This window comes from Tasmannia lanceolata, unplaced genomic scaffold (assembly GCF_043159265.1).
Source record: "Tasmannia lanceolata isolate RefF3 unplaced genomic scaffold, GAP_Taslan_0.1 ptg000011l, whole genome shotgun sequence".
Lineage (NCBI taxonomy): Eukaryota > Viridiplantae > Streptophyta > Magnoliopsida > Canellales > Winteraceae > Tasmannia > Tasmannia lanceolata.
The window spans coordinates 21,643,395-21,663,421 of NW_027518688.1; the positions used below are offsets into that span (position 1 = coordinate 21,643,395).

General features: G+C 40.6%; 2 pseudogenes; both read right to left on the reverse strand.

Annotated features, from left to right (window-relative positions):
- Positions 1 to 1,930: 1,930 nt before the first annotated feature.
- LOC143886034 (uncharacterized) lies at positions 1,931 to 2,859 on the reverse strand (annotated as a pseudogene).
- Positions 2,860 to 10,426: 7,567 nt separating this feature from the next.
- On the reverse strand, positions 10,427 to 13,015 carry LOC143886255 (T-complex protein 1 subunit theta pseudogene; annotated as a pseudogene).
- Between the last annotated feature and the right edge of the window lie 7,012 nt (positions 13,016 to 20,027).

Here is a 20,027-nt window from a genome sequence, read left to right on the forward strand (position 1 = left end):
TGCTGTGCTCTGTCGCAACAGATAACCAGAGATATAAAAGGTCCGTGCCTGATGACGAATGGGGAAGGGGTTAGGCGCCCCCAATTCGCCCAAGTGCGAGCACCTGGTCTCTTATGCCATTTATTATTAACTTTGAAGAATTTTGGGCGAAAATCATGTGAAATGGGAACGAGCATCCCCGAGAAAACGTCTATCTAAGCATGCATGACCCGGGGATGGGCAAAAGAAAATAGACATCCAAATCCTAACTCACCGCATCTACTCCTAACCGATCACATCTAGGAAAGCAGTAACATCCGCATGCACAGCTACAGCTAAACAAGCAATATCAGATATGGTAAACATAAAGCAGTAAATAGCCACAGCTAAGCATGTGAAACTAAGCGCACAAATAATGAGCAAGCTGAAAGTAAACACACAAGGAACCAAAGACAAATACACGATAAACAAAAGATGCGAGGAAAGAAATGAATCGATAAATCGACGGTTCATGAGGACCGAGAATACCAGGGAAAATAAAAGGGAGCGTACGATAGGCTCAGGGAGTCTAATGAATCAAACTCAACAATCCTGATCCGCTGAAGATCGGATAGGTCTCACGATCGTCATAGCCTATCGTTGGGCTCAGCGAGGACAATCCCTGCGAAGGGGCCACGCTACGTCGTCGCCCGTCCCAAAACGCGATAAAAACGTCAAAAAATCGATAAAACCGGCAATCCACGATGAAAACCGGAAATGGAATGAAAAGAGGGCTCCGAGTGACCTTGCAATCACCATCCTTGCCCATTTTGGTTTTTTGTATTTTGAAATGTTTGAAAATATTTATTAAAAAGGTTTGAATAAAAAGAAAAGGTGCAAAATGGTGTGTGAAAACAATGTAAAAAAGAAAGAAATGATGTAAAAAGAGTGATGAAAAGGGTGTGTGAAAATAGTGTAAAAAATAATGGTGACTGGACTCAGGATGCCAGCAGCACGCCTAAGCTGCCTACGTACCCCTCAGCTAGGGATCAAGCCATCCGTAGTTCGGACGGAAATTTTGAGAAATATTTACAAAAATGGTGACTGCACTCAGGATGCCAGCAGCACACCTGAGCTGCCTACGTACCCCTCAGCTAGGGATCAAGCCATCCGTAGTTCGGAACAGATTTTCCTAACTACACTCTAATGACTCGAGATTTTTGAGATTTTTGATTTTTCAGATGTTTTTGATTTTTTCGACACAAGAGGACAAAATCCTATCATCACAAGGGGAGGACAGACTCCTGATATCCCGCAAAGGTTGGACAGCATCCTATGCTTTGCGGGGGGGAATGAACAGAATCACGACTCTGCAAGGGTTGGACAGCATCCTATACCTTGCAAGAGCGGATAGTAGAATATGATCTGATGAAAGGTTGGATAGAATCCTAACCCCTATGATGATAGAATTTGATTCCTGAACAAGATGACTGACTCTCTAGACTAAGGATGGATTCCTATGCTAGTGGACTATCAAACTAAGATAAAGCTCACAAGTAATAAGGAAAAAGAGACCTTGTGCATATTTGGCAAAGGTAAAACACCCAGCCGGGCCGGACAGCTACCTAGCCCTAGGGTGCAACAAATGTGCAACCCAATACCCATAAGGGTAGGGGTATGTTGCCAAGCCGAGTAGGGTGTTCTCCCAAAACCAAACGACGCACAAAGAGGAGGTTTAACAAGAAAATGAGACTGGGTAAGTCTCTTAGACACAGAGGTAGGGTAGAGAAAAATGCTAACGAGACTAGGCAAGTCTCCTAGGCACAGAGATGAGATAGAGAAAAATGCTAGCAAGACTGGGCAAGTCTCCTAGGATGGGCTTGGGCTATCGCCTTCAAGAAAAGGGCTAAGAAGTCTCTATAGAAAGAAAGAGAAGGGAGAGGGTATTACTGAGACTTAGTAATTCTCCCCTTTAAGATGGGCTTGGGCTATCGCCTTCATCGCCCATATCAATGCTATTATTATTAGTACTTCGCTCTATCACGTAATCCCCCAACACAATTGCTCCGGGCATTGACGACCTTATTGTGCTCATCACATCGTCGTGCTCTCTCTCGCGCTCAAGCCTTCTCCATTTCTGTTCAAGTATGGGGTCCACTTTGTGGGGCCGTGCACGTGGGTGTTGGGCCGGTACGTGCTTTCTGAGTTGTTTGTACGTCCCGACGAATGAACATTCATCTTGTATACAGCTTCTCTTCTTGGCGTTGAGATACTCACGTGCACCTTCAACCACGGTCCATCCCTTAACCTGCCCTCTACACAAAGGGGCATGGTGGCTCCAATGATCCAGACTTCTCGCCCACCCAACTACGATCCAAACGGAAACCCAGGTTTTCCCTTGATTCATGCCACATGCCATCACGAACCTGGCTTGGCTCATGGGGTGGTGATATCACTTTGGTATATGCCTTGATAAACTGATTAAGACAATTGGAATAGCGATAGCTTGTGGCGCAAATGTAGGGACGGCAGCCCTTGTCATGAGAAGAACAGAGGAGGAGCACAGCATTGTGAGGGAAGTCCATGCACACTGAACATATGGCATCTTCCCAGTCTTTCTTCTCTGATGTTTTGGATGATTTCTTTGGGTTCACTGCCTTCTCTAGACGCTCCCGACCACGAGATGGCAATGGGTATGGGGTTGACCTGTATTTGCGGGAAGAAAGCTTGCGTCGGACCCGGGTAGCTCTCGCCATTTTCGAGTAAAACCTGAAAGCAAAGAAACGCACTCTTCTACGAAATTCTGGATGTGCTTTCTAAACAAGCTCGAGGGACATAGAAAATGAGGGATTTAGAGATGGGTGAGAGAGGGATTTGAGAAAAGGGATTGTGGGTATGGGTAATTGGTTGTGGAATGGGGTTGGGCCAAGGTAGAAGATGATAATGGCAGTTAGGGTTAAGAGGGTGATGGGAGAGGAAGAAATCTGGGGTTTCGGATCTTGGGGTTCGTCGGAGAAGAAGGAGATCGTGGGAGGTGGAGGCGCGGTGGCTGGCCGGATGGGTTAGATTCGATCGGAAATTCGATCGGAAATTGCAGGGATGGTTTTTTTTTTTTTTTTTTTTTGGGTGACAGAGGAGGTGGCTGTGGAGAGGATTGGTGGTTGGATTCCGGCAAGATTGCCGGAATCAATGGAGGTGGGTGGCTGGAAAACAAAAGGTCGAAAATGGAAGAGGGTTTGGGTTTAATGGAGGTGGTGGTGCGGCTGAGATGGTGGAGGTTCCCGGATTCTGGTGAGGATCACCTGAGGAGATGAAGATGGGGTGGTTGACGAGAGGGAGATGGTGGGAGTAGATGGAGGGTGGCCGGAGGAAATGGGCTGGCCGGTGGGAAGGTGGTGGCCGGCGGCTGGGCTCCCTCTCTCCTTTCTTTTTTTTTCTTTTTTTTTTCTGCTGTTCTTTTCTCTCCCTCCGGTTCTCTCTGCTGTTTTCTGGTTTTTCTCTCTGGTTCCCTGCTGTTCTCCTCCTCTGTTTTTTCTTCGCGAGAGAGAGATCAGAAGACCCATCATGAGTCATCATGAGGGGAGAAAATGAGAGTTTTCTGTCCCCCTCCCCCTCTTGTCCCCCCAATTCCCTTAAATTTTTGCAAAAAATAAAAAATAAAAAATAAAAAACAATTTTCAAATGGCATCGGATGCCATACGAAAACCAAAACTACTCATTACGCCCATTTTTAAAACCAAAGAAAATGATGACTGTCCTTATTCTCTCTTTGAATACAAGCGGATCCCACATTAGCGGGCCCCACACAAGCGGGTCCCACACCAGCGGACCCCACACAAGCGGGTCCCACACCAGCGGGTCCCACACCAGCGGGCCCCACACAAACGGGTCCCACACAAGCGGGTCCCACACAAGCGGGTCCCACACAAACGGGCTCCACATCAGCGGGCCCCACACAAGCGGGCCCCACATTCTCTTTTGCTCGGATTAATTCCATTCGAATACGAGGGTTTAGGGCCCTGTCAAAATGGGGTGTCTACACGGTCGGATCCCTTGCTTCTCCTTCTCTCAAACCTGGCAAAATCAGAGGACGATTGATAGAGATGTTGCAATTTGGGGGTTTCTGAAATCATTGCCCTACAATTGATGAGAAATGAAAGCTTGGATGCAATTTTGTTGAAATTTCACCCAAATAACTTTATTAAAAATTTGTAATTGAGGATTGTAATGGAGGTACAAGTTACGTGGGTTGTCATAACTTTGTTGGAGAATGTGAAGTCCAGCCCATGGTTTTGAAGAAATGGTACTAGTGCTCAAAAGCTGCCAAAAGGCAAACCCATTTTTAATTTCACTAATAACAAATGAGAAAAGACCAAAGAGGACAAACAAAAGAGCAAATGGAATCTTAGCAAAAGCCACTATACGGTTAATCGGATAGAACCGATTTTTTTTAACAAACACAGAAGCCGAAACCAAAAACCGAAATTAGTACAAATTGTTTACCGAAACCGAACCGAATCATCAAAAAATCGAACCGAAATAACCGACCAAATTCGGTTTGGTCGGTTATTTCGGTTTTAACCGTATAGTGAACAACCCTACAAATTGTTCTCCATATATATATATATATATATATATATATATATATATATATATATATATATATATATGAGAAAAGTGTTCCTGCGGAGCTGCTCAGATAGCTTATTTGAGTAGCTGCTTCAAAAACTCATGTGGCCCCACATTTTTTGGGTGATCCAAAGCATTCATTTGGAAGGCCCTTTCATGGATAGGGTGTGTACCAAAAATGACCCATTTAGGATCATCCTAACCCTGCCATTTGTGGAGGGAAAAATGGTCAGAAACAGTGTGTCCATTTTCCCCTCCACCTTTGATTGGGTTAGGATGATCATATGGGGATGATTTTTGGTACACACCCTATCCATGGAAGGGCCTTTCAAATGAATGCTTTGGATCACCCAAAAAATTTGGGCCACATGAGTTTTTAAAGCAGCTGCTCAGACAAGCTATCTGAGCAGCTGCGAAGGAACACTACTCTCTCTCTCTCTCTCTCTCTCTCTCTCTCTCTCTCTATATATATATATATATATATATATATATATATATATATATATATATAGAGGAAAGTTTTTCTAGTCGGCCGACTAGAGAACCTTCTCTAGTCCGCCGACCAAAACACAGTGGGCCCATGTTGTTTGGATGATCCAAAGCATTCATTTGATGGGCCCTGGCATAGATAGGGTGTGCATAAAAAATCAGCTCCATAGGATCATCCTAGCCCTTTGATTTGTGGAGGTTAAAAATGGACGGTGGAGGTTAAAAACACGGTGAGCCCACGTTGTTTTGATGATCCAAAGCATTCATTTGATGGGCCCTGACATAGATAGGATGTGCCTAAAAAATCATCTCCATAGGATCATCCTAACCCTTCGATTTATGGAGGTTAAAATGGACGCTTATAAACTCCACAAATCTGTCCATTTTTAACCTCCACAAATCAAAGGGTTAGGATGATCCTATGCAGCTGATTTTTTGGGCACACCCTATCTATGCTAGGGCCTATCAAATGAATGTTTTGGATTATCCAAATAATGTGGGACCACTGTGTTTTTTGGTCGGCGGACTAGAGAAGGTTCTCTAGTCGGTCGACTAGAAAAACTTTCCTCATATATATATATATATATATATATATATATATATATATATATATATATATATATATATATATGTGTGTGTGTGTGTGTGTGTGTGTGTGTGTGTGTGTGTGTGTGTGTGTGTGTGTGTGTGTGAGAAAACGGTTTCTACACACTTGTGTAGATAAGTTATCCACACACTAGCTTAAAATACAGTGGGGGCCCACATTGTTTGGGTGATCCAAACCATTCATTTGAAAGGCCCTCACATAGATAAGGTGTCCACAAAAAATCAGATCCATAGGATCATCCCAACCCTACGATTCGTGGGGGCAAAATGGACGTGTATAAACCTTCACAAATTAGTCCATTTTTTGCCTCCATAGTTCGAATGGTTAGGATGATCCTATGGATTTATTTTTTTGTGGACACCCTATCTATGTGAGGGCATTTCAAATGAATGGTTTGGATCACCCAAACAATGTGGGCCCCCACTATATTTTAAGCTAATGTGTAGATAACTTATCTACACTTGTGTGTAGAAACCGTTTTCTCATATATATATACTAGTAAAAAACCCCGTGTGATGGAACACAACATAAATAGGTTGTGACCGTAAAATCATTCCATAGGCTGATCCTAGCCCTCCAATCTATAGAGGTTTCCATAATTGTGGTTCCTCTTAAGGTGCCCGGAATTCGTCAATATTTTTACAGGTGTCCTGCATTCATAATATCAAACTTTCCGTAATTTGACCCTCACATAGTGAATAAGGAAAAGTAGTTTTTTCGTCAACGTTAGGGGTGCAACTCAGGTCGGGTTGGGTCAGGTTGAGGCCAACCCGAGGAACCCATTTTTCCAACCTAACCGGACCCAACCCGATTTGCAACCCGGCTGGGTTCAACCCGACCCAACCCGATTTCCAATTCGGGTCGGGTTGACCCGATTTGATATGGTACCAATTTTTGACCACCTCAACTCAAGCCGGGTTGTTTTGGATTTTGAGAACCAATAGTGAGTCACCAATAATCAGTTTTTAACTCACAATTGGTTCTCATAATCCAAAACAAACAGGGACTAACAATTAACTAAGGGAGATGTTATCCGCACTACTATATTTTGATGATCACACTCCTCACTTTGTTAAAGTACGGTATGGCCCACACCATAGGATTATCCAAACCGTCCATTGTAGACTGTGGAGACTATTTCATTGTTGAAAAAAAAAACATATATACAGAACTTCTTCATATGGAACCCAAATTCGGGTTTGGGTCGGGTCGGGTTGCCCGACCAACCCGATTTCCAATTCAGGTTGATTTTTCCCAACCCAACCCAAGCCAACCCGATTTGCGAAAAAGTTTAACCCGACCCAACTCAAATTCGCTAATGTCCTCACTACCATACTTTATAATGGCACTACTCACCGAATTTTGATGATCGCACTCCTCACTTTATTAAAATGTACGGTATGGCCCGTACCATAGGATGACCCAAACTGTCCATTAGATGGGCCACTGCCTAAATAGGTTGTGCCCCAAAAATAATTTCCATAGGTTGATCCTATCCCTCCGATCTATAGAGGGTTATAGGTTGATCCAAACCGTCCATGTGATGGAACACAACATCAATCGGTTGTGCCCGTAAAATCATTTCCATAGGCTGATCCTAGCCCTCCAATCGATAGAGGTTACCATAATTGTTGTTCCACTTCAGGTGCCCGACATGCATAATATAACGTAGTTTTTTCGTCATTGTTATATGTCTATACCTCTTCTTGGTTTTTTTTTCCGTAATTGTCATAGACAGTTACCCTGTGTCGGTACTTTTTGTATGAAATTGACGACTGTACCTGTGGACCCCGATCCGAGAGAGAGGCGGCGGTGAGGGACGAGCCCCACGCGCTAAGGTCTCTATGGATCATCCACGTGAATGGAGAGCTCTACCAAGGAACTCTCGAAAGAAGAAATGCCTCTCACAGCATGAGTGGCGATACAAAAGGTGAGATACCTCTCGATTCGGGGACTAGCCCAGATTCGAGGCGTACCTTAAACAAAAGAAGAGTCGCCATCCAAGGAAGTGGGCCAAGGATCCCATACTATGCTCTGTTGCAACGGATAACCAGAGATTATAAAAAGAGGGTTCGTGCCTGGTTACGAATTCGGAAGGTCTAAAGAGCACCTCATCCGCCCAAGTGCAAACACCTGGTCTCTTATGCCATTTATTATTGATTTTGAAGAGTTTTGGGCAAAAGTCATATGAAATGGGAATGAATATCTCCGAGAAGACGTCTATCTAATCATGCATGTCTCGGAGATGAAATCAAAGGCACACAAGATAAAATAAAAAGAAACATGTGTCACCTAAGCATAGCTAGGTTATAAGTGACATGCCTAATGGGTGTCTAAGTTCTGATGAACAAACACATGCATGACACACCAAAAAAAGTATAAGGTCTGCGCAATAAAGTAAGAAAACACTGCAAAACATAGAAAATGACTCGATACCAAACAACTCTAAGATTCTAATCTATACCTAGGCCCGAGTCTTTAGATGATCTGATGTTCATCCAAAGAAGCCTACGTATCCCCGCCTCCACGAGAATCAAGGCAACGTAGTTCTTCGCACCTATTCTAAGCTATGATGCCTAAGACATCTAGACCTCTATCTTAGACTCGATCTAAAAGACCGGACTAGTTCTTTAAGCTTCTTGTGTGATTATTTAAATTCCAATGGATTTTAGATTTTAGGACACCCTATATGCCCTAACTAAATGCAGGTTAGCCCTAAGCTAATGCAGGTGGTTCCTACAACCTATATGTAACTAGGCTGTGTTTCCTAAGGAAAATAATGGGATTACTAACGTATCCAAGACCTAGTCATCAGTCGGCAATGTGAATCGCCAACTGACCGGACGGAGGCACTCCTATAACTCTAGGACAGACTCCTAACTCTAAAACAAGCACACAGCAAACAAACAATCAAACACACTATAAAAAAGAAACTCCTAACTCTAAAACTCTTTATTTAAGAGAAACTCCTAACTCTAGAGGAAGATCTTTTGAAAATAAGATTTTAAAGATTTTTGAAGAAGGTTTAAAACATTATTTACAAAAAGTTTGGCTGGACTTGGGATATGAATCCAAAGCTGCACTACGTACCCTATGAAAAGGGATCAAGCCAACGTAGTTCGGAACATATTCCGAGATAAAGACACTAAACAAGTACACAAGGGTGATTCACAAACAAGTAAACTAGTGTGCTCACAAACAGGTACACCAGTGTGGTTACAAATAAGTAAACTAGCATGATCACAAAACAAATGAAATACCAATCGGATAAAACATGTCTAAAGGGAATATCTGAAAGACTTGGAAAGTCTTCTAAAATGAAAAGAAATGGATGCTACGGAACTTAAACAATTTCTCTTAAAAGAGGGGCTTGGGATGACTCCTTCATCGCCCTAGTAATGAGGGAGCTAACTATCTAAAAGGACGCCTAAAAGACTAGGCAAGTCTACTATATAAAGAAGGGGGAACACTACTTGGACTGAGTAAGTCCCATATGGATGGGCTTGGGATGACTCCTTCATCGCCCTTTTCACAAGGGTATTATCAACTAGGAGCTGTTATAATCTCAATGTAAGAAGGCAAAAGGAAATTCATTACACAGACTATTGCTAAATTCCTTAACCAATTTACGATCTCAAGGTATAAAGTGAAAACCAATTCATAACACAGACCACTTCCCAATCACTTTATAATCAAAGATGACCTCAAAATTAAAGCTAGAAATCAAATTGAAATCAGGTTTATAGTCTGAAAAATATTTCATTCAAAAGAAAATTCAGGAGAAGGAAAGCAATCATAAACATTTTAGCAATGCAAAGGAAGATTAGAAACGTTACCTGAGTTAGAAGAGGAAAAATGACACACCAGAAAAATACCATAAACCGAGGTCTGATGATCAAATGCTGGAAATGAGATGATGATCAGCAAAAATAATGGCCAAGGATACAGCTGCAAGTCTTTTTCTCCTGAGATCATTCTACAAAGAATTGTAATGTCTTTCTCTACAGCTTCTGCATGTGCAAACCGGCAATAGGAAAAAAATGAATCCGCAGCCGCAATGGCCACTTCATTCATGATAGAGGTTTGTGCAGCAGCTAATTCTGCACTCTTCTCCACTAGAACATCAGCAACATCACTCATATACTCAATATTGTCGAACCCTTCTCCAATAGTGCCTGACGAATAACTGCAGAAAGATGGTCCAAGCCCCATAGGGAGAGAGCAAGGGAAATATCTTCTATCTTGAAACAGAGCATCGAGTCTCGTGGCACCATTATTGCTGTTGTAAGGATCTTCTAAAGTAACTTCACCAGAACTGACATTCATACCACTTTTGCATGCGTCGAAGTATTTCATATCACCTCCCAAAGAGTAATCTTCAGCCATTATTGGAGCCTCATTTGCCGAATTACGCACGGAATTCTTGGGTTCAATATCCACCGGAAAATCCATTCCAATACCATTCTCGTTCTCATCAGAAACTTTACCATCTTGCACGTTCACGCCTGTGCCCAGTTTTTCACCTTTGCTAGCACATGTATTTTCTGTAGACAACTCTTCACACATGGATGACCCTTGAAACATAGAAGCAAGAGTTTCTACATGACAGGAACCCTTGTCCGCACCTTTCGACTGATCCATAGCATTACAAGGGACATCATCCAAAGATTTGAGTGGTAGAACTTGACAGGCTGTGCCTGTGGAACCATCAACCGTACAGGTATTCTCTGAATCTGTATGTAGTGCAGCTAAATTTTTCTTGACCATAAGGTTCCTCGACAATTGGATTCATCTTTTTGTAAATCGGTCATACATTGATCTACTGAGTGGGGAACAAGGTCGACTACAGATGGGGTGTCATTGTTTTCCTCTGAAACTGTACTGCTTGTTAAATAATCCATTCCGGGGGGAATTTCACTCACATTAGTATCATCAACAGCTCTTTCAAGGTCATCTAATATGCTATCAATACTTCCTCTTAAAACCACAGTGGAAACAGTGTTGTCACTCTCCTCATTTTTTATAACAGTGACCCGAACACCACAAATTTCCTCTACTGAAAATGAGTCAACATATCCCAGTTCATCTGGATTCGGCTGGCTAAGCTTCAAAATCGATACAGCACCAGTTGTGCGGCAAAATCGCCACAGTTCAAACTTTGAGCTGATTTTTAGGACCATCAGCTTGTAACGCTCACAAAAATGCAATGCCATCTCTCCAACTGCTCCCCCCACTGACAATAATTTTAGCACCTAAGTCTGCAACTGCTTTTATAAGCTCCTCAACTTTTGCTTCCTCTATTTTTGCATAGTTCTCTAGCTGCTCAGCACTATGAATTAGAACTGTTCCTTTTGTTTCAGTTGCAGACGTGTCAACAACTCTCACAAAAACAGCAATCTTTGCCTTCTCCATTCGTTTAATACTCCCAACAGCATCATGTTTCAAGACCATACCACGAACTATTGAACAGTTGTACAGACCTCCTCCAAGGAGCTTTACAACACGGACATTATCCACATTGAAATTTGCTGGGTTCTTCGGGCAAACCTGGATACATGCATCTGCGATAAGGGAGCACAAAATGTCTTCTTGCATGAACTGCTTGCTAGCAACAGTAGCTTTCATGCGGGAAACAACTTCGTCCTTATTCTGCACATCCATTGTTTCTGAACCCTTTTCTACCAACTCATCCAAAAGTTCAATTGTCTTATTGATTGCTTTTGTGTAGCCACTAATGATTTCACTTGGATGCAGCCCCATCCTTATAAGCTCCTCAGCATTTTCAGTTGCAGTGAGATCAATATAAGTGTCTCTGTGAAGAAAGGATTCTCCTATGGGTTCAACACCCGATATTGATTGCAATCCAAGAGAGCCCTGGCTAAAAATCTGAACCAATCTCCGTAAAGCCTTTGAGAACCAACATGAGAGCATTTGTACCAATGAAGTGTCACCACCAGTAGAGAAAAAAAACAAAAAAAATGCTATCACGCTAACCCACATAGTCTGACAAAGATGATTTGCTGAACACATTCTTTGCATTAAGACCCAAAGGGTTGCCATTTACACCCTTCTCGAAGCATGCAGAAACCAGTGTACGCCACAGGGTAGGGAAGTGTTGGAGACCAGGTCTCAAATTCTCCAATGTACATTGGGCTGAAGAGCTACAAAGCCTATTTACGCTTCCACTGGGCAGACATTTTTGAATGGGGATAGAGGCATACATTAGGGTGACTAATGCAGCCATTTCGCCTGTAACTTCATGCCCTTTTATCCTAGATAACAGTAACCATTTTTCCCGCTGACATTCTCTTGAAATGTTGCCCAAATTCGAAGTTGCTCATGAAGATGATAGACCATCGGCAATTGGTGGAAATAGTATTGATTCAAAACAGCAAGGACTTGTCAAATTTGGAATTGGCTATATCATTAGATTCTGGCGAAACTTGTCAGACTCAATGAATTTTGAAATTGGATTGTATCCAAACAGATTTGCTAGACCTGTTGGTGGTAGTATTAGATGAGGAGATGGACGGATGTGGAACTCAAGCCTATCTTTTTTTCTGAAATTTCTTGCAATGATAAAGGCTTCCCTCTCAATTCCTCTCTATGATTCTAGCTCAGATCTTTCCCTATCCTTTAATTCTTTCAATTTCTCCCTCTTTTCTCTCTGCAACCCTCTCTTCTTCTTTTCTTTATTCCAGCCCCTTCCCTCTCAATCTTTCACTCTCTGTCTTTTTTTCTCAGGTTAGGATTAAAAAAAAAAATGAGAGGAGAAGTTGCATAAATGAAGGCCGGATTCCGGCAAAGATCTCGCCAGAATCAATGGAGGTACAGCTTACAGAATTTGTGAAAACAGAGTTCAAAATCAGATTTGTAATGGAAAAGCTGACCAGCAAAATGAGGGAGATGACCGTATTCCGGCAGATCTTGCCGGAGTCACTGGAATTTGGATTGGATCTAAGTAAAGGGAGGCAAATCCATGGCTGATTGAGGGTTTACAAAGAAGGAATGAAGTAAAGCTAATATAGTAGAAGAAGATAGAAGCTTTGGTCGGAATCCGGGCAGATTCTAGCGGGATCTTGCCGGAGAAGATGAAGTGAGGGTTTGGATTTAGGGTTTACAATACAGATTTAGGTTTCTAGGGTATGGATCTATGGTTTTGGCAAAGGTAGGGGTGAAGAGGATGTAAAGAAGATGGTGTGGAGAAACTCCGACGGCCGGATTGTCAGCAGAACGACCGGATTCCGGTCGAATCTCGACGGAGAAGATGGAAATGGGTTAGGGTTTGGTTTTTCTAAACTCTCTCTCTAATCCTCTGCTAGGGTTTTCTAATTTGGGGGAAAACTTCATTCCCCCGGAAAATGAGAAAGCCTTTTTTCTATTTATAGATGATGAGGATAATTTTTGGGCACTACAAGTTGACAAAACACCCCCTATTAGTATATTTCTACTCGTTTTTTTATAAGAAAATGGGTGGTTCAAGGAAATTGTTTTAATGAAAATAAATTCGAGTCCCTTTAATTACAGGGACACCCCCTCTGCTGCAACATACACTGCAATATACATTGACTGGACTACCCCTAAACTGGATAAACCACCCTCCTTCTACTACCTTATGCTCACATTACATTATCCACTTTGCTTGTTCGCTAAACAAATCTCGACGGATTTTTTTGAAATTTTAGAGGGACCTAAATGGGTCTCTATCCTACCCTTGGGACGAATTTGGGTCACCAGATCATAGAATTATTTGGGTTTTAATCAAATCAAGTGCAAAAAGGGGTTCGGTCAAAATGGGGTGTCTACAGATGCCCCTCTTTGGCAGAGCATGTTTATCGCGCGAATGCCAAAGCTGAACAGACAACACATTTTGGCCGACCCGAATGTAAAACCGATTTTTTTTTTATTTTGACTTTAAAAGGATTTTTACAAAAACAAAACAACAAAATGACTCTTGTAACAAAATTCAAAATTTGCAAACATTGGGAGATGGTATCTCACTGACTCTAATTATGACAACCATGACATCTAAAAATGAGATAGCCTTTCTATATTGGTCAACAAGGACTTGTATGAAAACCAACATGTACAAAACACACATTTTTTTACTGGTAAGACACTAAACGAATCACTCAAACAATAGAATCACACTACAAACACATACTTGTATCGATGAATATAGGTTTTTGCTGACAATCAGACCAAATATCGCTCAGTCAATTGCCTAAAATGATATCATTAAAAAGGGATGAGCAAGTCTTAACAATTAGACCAAATATTACTTGGTCAGTCGTCAAAACTAACTCAAAACAAAAGGGCGATAACTATACAGACCATTGCTGAAAATCCGTCTGTTTAGCCATCCAGATAATCCTGACTCCTCTCTTTCAAGGTAGCGGATCATCCAAGATTGATATGGTCCTGTGAAAAGGGTTCCATATAAATCCACGCAGATATACCTGACTCCCAATCTCAGTAGGTAGCGGTACATTGCGAAGTGACAATTAGACAGGCCAAAATTTGGCATTTCACTGCTAAGTGTCACGGGCGAAGAAGAAAAGACCAGACTCCAAACACACTGAGCTCAATTTCACTGGTAGTTTCTTACTTCTAAAAACTCTTCATAGTTAAAGAAAAGCCCAGACTCCAAACATACGGAGCTGCTTCACTGGAAATTCCTTTAAGAAGAAATCATTTTCAAATGATGAGAGAAATTACCAGACTCCAAATCACGGAGCCAATGGCGGAAGCAATTTTTAAATCTTTCAAATGGTGAAAGAAAAGACCAATCTCCAAATCACGGAGCCATTGGCGAAAACATTTTGAAAATCTTTCAAATGATAAAAGACAAGACCAAACTCCAAATCACAGCGCCATTGGAGAAAACATTTTTTTTTTAAACCTTTCAAATGGTGAAAGAAAAGACCAATCTCCAAATCACGGAGCCATTGGCGAAAACATTTTGAAAATCTTTCAAATGGCGAAAACATTGTGAAAATCTTTCAAATGGTGAAAGAAAAGACCAATCTCCAAATCACGGAGCCATTGGCGAAAATATTTTTTAAATCTTTCAAATGATAAAAGACAAGACCAAACTCCAAATCACAGAGCCATTAGCGAAAACATTTTTTTTTTTTAAACCTTTCAAATGGTGAAAGAAAAGACCAATCTTCAAATCACGGAGCCATTGGCGAAAACATTTTTTTTTAAACCTTTCAAATGGTGAAAGAAAAGACCAATCTCCAAATCACGGAGCCATTGGCGAAAACATTTTGAAAATCTTTCAAATTGTGAAAGAAAAGACCAATCTCCAAATCACGGAGCCATTGACGGAAACATTTTTTAAATCTTTCAAATGGTGAAAGAAAAGACCAATCTCCAAATCACGGAGCCATTGGCGAAAACATTTTGAAAATCTTTCAAATGGTGAAAGAAAAGACCAATCTCCAAATCACGGAGCCATTGGCGAAAATATTTTGAAAATCTTTCAAATGGTGAAAGAAAAGACCAATCTCCAAATCACGGAGCCATTGGCAAAAATTCGAAAATATATACAACATGATGAAAGAAAATACCAAACTCCAAAACACGGAGCCATTGGCAGAAATTTACAAAATGATAAAAGAAAATGCCAAACTCCAAATCACGGAGCCATTGGGAAAAATATATACAAAATGATAAAAGAAAATGCCAAACTCCAAATCACGGAGCCTGTGGCAAAAATATTTACAAAATGAAAGGAAAGTTCATTGAAATGATTGAAGAAATGACCAACTTTGATCGATTTCACAAGGTGAATAAATCATCCTTTGCCGAGAATGATTGAAAATGCATGATCTTTGCTGAAGATAAAACTCAAGAAACTTGAAGAAAATTTTCGGTATTGACCCTTTTAAACGAGTGAAAAGCATTTTGCTGGGGGTTTGAAGGTTGCAGGAGCAAATTCTAGACACCGCTAGGGATAAGATTTTCTGAAAACTTGACTTCAAAAGAAAACAATTTGATTGAAGAGACTGGCCCAAAGATTGTGCTCAAGCTTCTCTGGTTTTCATTTGCTGAGAATAGTTATCCCAGTTACCATTATGTTTGATATCTTTTATGACGTAAGTCATAAAAGATGCCCCTAGTATGATGTACTTCCATGACAAAAGTCTTAAGAAAGCAAAACCAAGATGAGTAGAAAAGATTTGAATTTATATGGGTTCTTTCTTTGGTATAGTGGGTAAAAGAATTTTCACAATGGCTGAATCTGAGAATTTTCTCATTTACCGCTCATAACTTGAGGCTTGATATCCTTGGCAGGTCTCTTTCCTTTCTTCGATTCCTAAGTCAAGATCTACTCTAGATTTTCTCCACATTTCAAAAGGTATACACCAATTCTTTCAGTGCCAAAGACTTTGAACCTTGAAAGGAAACAGATAAGAATGAAGAACAAACTTCCACGGACTCGATCAAAGAAGATTCAGATTATTCAAGGGACTTGACTGACTCTTGATTCACCCTTAGATAAAATGTGTTATTTTATTATGGTAAGACTAGCCACTCTTAGAGTACTCTCGAAAACCATGTCAAGAGGCTCTAGTTTCTTCCATCAGGATTTCCGTCATGGTTATTACCCCTTTCGGATTGCTCAGTCTTAATGCCCCTAGTTTAGAAAGATGTCAAAGTAAGTCTCACTGACACTATTCGGATTCCAGGATCCTGCCCTGTTCAGAAATCACTTTTTCTGTCTCATCGACTTCTCTCTTTGCAGGAAGTCATAACTAATGTCTTCCAAGTTTTCTGTCTTCCAGACCACTCGTCTCAGCTTTTGCTTGCACTATTTGAATTTCTGAGTTCTTCATAACTGTGGAACTCCTTTTGCATCTCATCAACTTACTCATTATGTGAAGTCTTTGCCCCTGACTAGATTCCTTTATCAGGTTTTTCAATCCTGTAAACCGCTACTTTTGCCTTTGCATAAGTCAACACCTTTGGTTATTGACTTAGCAAGTACATGTATCTATCTAGGCTGCCCTCTCGGGTTTTCAACCTAGTGGGTCTTCAGACTCTCATTTTTCTCATTTCTTTCTGTTTTTATTTTCAATTGCCTTGAACATTTGCTTGTTTCACGAGAAGGACTTTCTAGGTAGGCTTAGGTTCAAAAGGGTTGGATATTAAAAGTTCAAACGATTTGGACCGAATCTGGTCTAGCCAGACTACCTACGTACCTCAAAATTGGAGGATCAGGTCCGCGTAGTTCGCTTTGGGGTTTATCAAAGAATGGTTTAGCTTTTAGCTTCAAATTTTGTAAGGGAATAATTGACATTTATTCCAAAGGTTGACCGAACCTGAATAAATCAGGCTACCTACGTACCCCTGAAGAGATGGGGATCAGGTCATAACGTAGTTCAAACTCATAAAAAAAAATGCCCCTGGTTTATAATGTGGTTAGAAAGAAATGGTTTGATTTGACTTTTGGCCCAAAGGGTTCACAAATGGATTTTAAAACGTTAGGATTTTGGCTATAAAGGTTCAAACGTCCAAGGATGACCTCCTAGTGTTTTGGCGCATAAGCTCTTTTGCTTAAGGTTCAAAGACTTTGAATATTTTTATCGAGGAGTCTGGCGGTTTTCTGGCAAGACTTCAACCACGGTGCTCCATTCTCTTCTCGAGATCTTGAATTTATGCTCAAGATTCGTCAACTTTCATTTGTCTTCAAATAGTAAAGACGATTCTCATATGCGATCTATCTCATTGACTCCATCATCCGGGTCTTTGATATTCCAAAAGAATTGTCAAGGGACACATTCCCTTCTCTTTGTCTTTCTCTCATATTCTAAACATTAAAAATGTCCTTTCTTCTTGAAATATTCCACCTCAGAATCATAATGAAAATACACAGCCCAATTGTTCTTTTAGGGCTCAAATCTATGACTTCATTTTGAGAAAGTCCTCTCTCACTTCTTCATCAGCTCCATAGGATGTCTGATGTCCATCTCTCTTGAATTTTGCTCTTGGACCCGAAGTCTCAAACAAATGGAGTCTTGCTTTGCACCATACCCTGGCATTCACCCGGTTTATCCTTATAGGATCAAGCAAGACTACTATGAACCCCTTTAAATAGGTTTATCAATTCTTCGCTCTCCTCGGGAGATAAAGTTTTGCCAATCCATCTTTCCTGAGTTTCGGATTTCAATACCACTATCAATAGCTTCGATTTCCTCTTTAAGTGGCTATGCTAGACGCTCTTTCTCTAGTTTGATCATTTTTCAAATCTCAAGAGAAATTTCATCTACATTCTCATCCAAGAAGGGTGTCTTTGTTTATTTAAACATTAGATCTAAGAGTGAATCATAACAATACAGATAACACTGTAATCAAGTATTTATTGAATTGGAAACTTCAAATACATTGAAGACTTTAGACGTGCCTCAACGGGCTCCACATCAGACTCAATAGAAGACTGGACATTGACTCGATAAGAAGACTGGCAAACATTATATACTCCGAATTATTGATGACACGACTAGAATTACCAACTTTGACACAAGAGTTGGTATAAACTTTACAAAAGACAAACTTTGAAAACTGGACACTTCTTCATGAGCAAGAGAGTGGCACTGAAACTTCCTGGGCGATACACCTTCCTCCATGATAAATGTATCTACTGAGTTTGATCCTGAAGTAGGAATCTCAGAAAGGGTAACCCTACAAGGCCAGGGTTAAGTAAGACAATAAAATGATATGTTGGCAATATAGGGGAAGTAATAAACTGCCTTGATCAAATGTGTTTGAAAATGGTTAATCATTTGAAAGGAAGGTCATTTGTTGAAATTAGACTTTCGAATTGGAAGCACACACTAGATGAATAATCATGGGATAAAGATTCTCAACAAATCGAGATAAGAGCGCAACCTTGAGCATATCAATTGGTATTTTGAGTCGGAATGTCAAAAGGAGGCTGTCTATGAAGGTCATAAAAAAGATATACAGTGATAATATGACCTTCACCCACAGGGTCTCAAAGAATCCTCAATCCACTCATTTGGGTATGAAAGATTAGGAATGATAAACACCCATAATCGAAATAGGCTTTGATCTTAGCAATGACCATGCATTCGCAGGAAAGATAGACAAGATTTAACCAACCCATTAGCGATCACGATATAAAAATGGTGAATCCGTGATAGAAAATACGGATCAATTCCATGTACAACAAACCAAGGAATAGATTATGGATAAAAAACCAATAATCTAATGATACTCCATAGAATGGATAGATAGGAACAAACAAAAGAATCATGGTAAGGTGAACTCATGGTTTATCATTGCCTTTGAATGATGGCGGTCATACTCGAAAATATTTTAGGTAAAATTTGGCAGCATGACGGCCTTACAAAAGGAATCTCAAAGCTCAACATGAGGGTGGACGAATAGAAGCACAGTATTGTAAGACTCTCAACAAAATACTCTTACTCAAATAATGGTGGTAAAATAAGCTCACAATCGGTAAACGGAATATGGTCACTGAAGAAAGGTAACCAAGGAAAAACTAATCATAGTTGATGACATGTGACAATGGGTCGGATCCGACCATCAAAAAAAATTGAAGAATCGATCATGGCTATAAGAGTGTCAACATAGAAGTCACTGACCAGGTCCAAATTTTGAGAAATGAATTGATATCAAAGGTAAACTTAGACCAAGAAACCTCACAAGATGAGTAGATTTAAGTCTAAGGATCAAATTTTACCATCAATGGATCGAAAGATAAACCATAGCCATAAGAGTGACAAAGAAAGAGCGACAGGCTAGGTCTAAATCTGAAAACTGGATTGATATAATTGATTTGAATTAGATAGGGAAACCTCATTAAATATGAAGGTCCTAAACTAATAATTCAAATAAATAGGCAAATATATATATATACCCTAACCAGGGGCACCAGCCCTAAATATAATTCCGCAGAGTCAAGAAGCTTGACTCAAGACAGACATGTGAGTGTACTAGGACCGCGTTGTAGCCACATAAGGTGAGCTACAATAATCTATGGATAAGATATGGTTCCTAAATCTAGGCTCCAACATGTGTAAGTAACACATGTTCGCTCCTATATGAATAAAATACATATATAAGTACAAGTAAGTCCTAATTGGGTTTTTACTAGGTTAGCAAATATACTCATGTACATAATATATGTAAAAGGAAAGTAGAGCTCCGGACTCAATCAGGTACTATGCATATGATCCATACTTAGTATGTATAACACAAGTGCACCGAGTGCTATACATAGTATGCTTCATTGCTCATCGGCTGCTGTAAACACAAGTGCACCGAGTGTTTACGGGTGCAGCACGAGCGC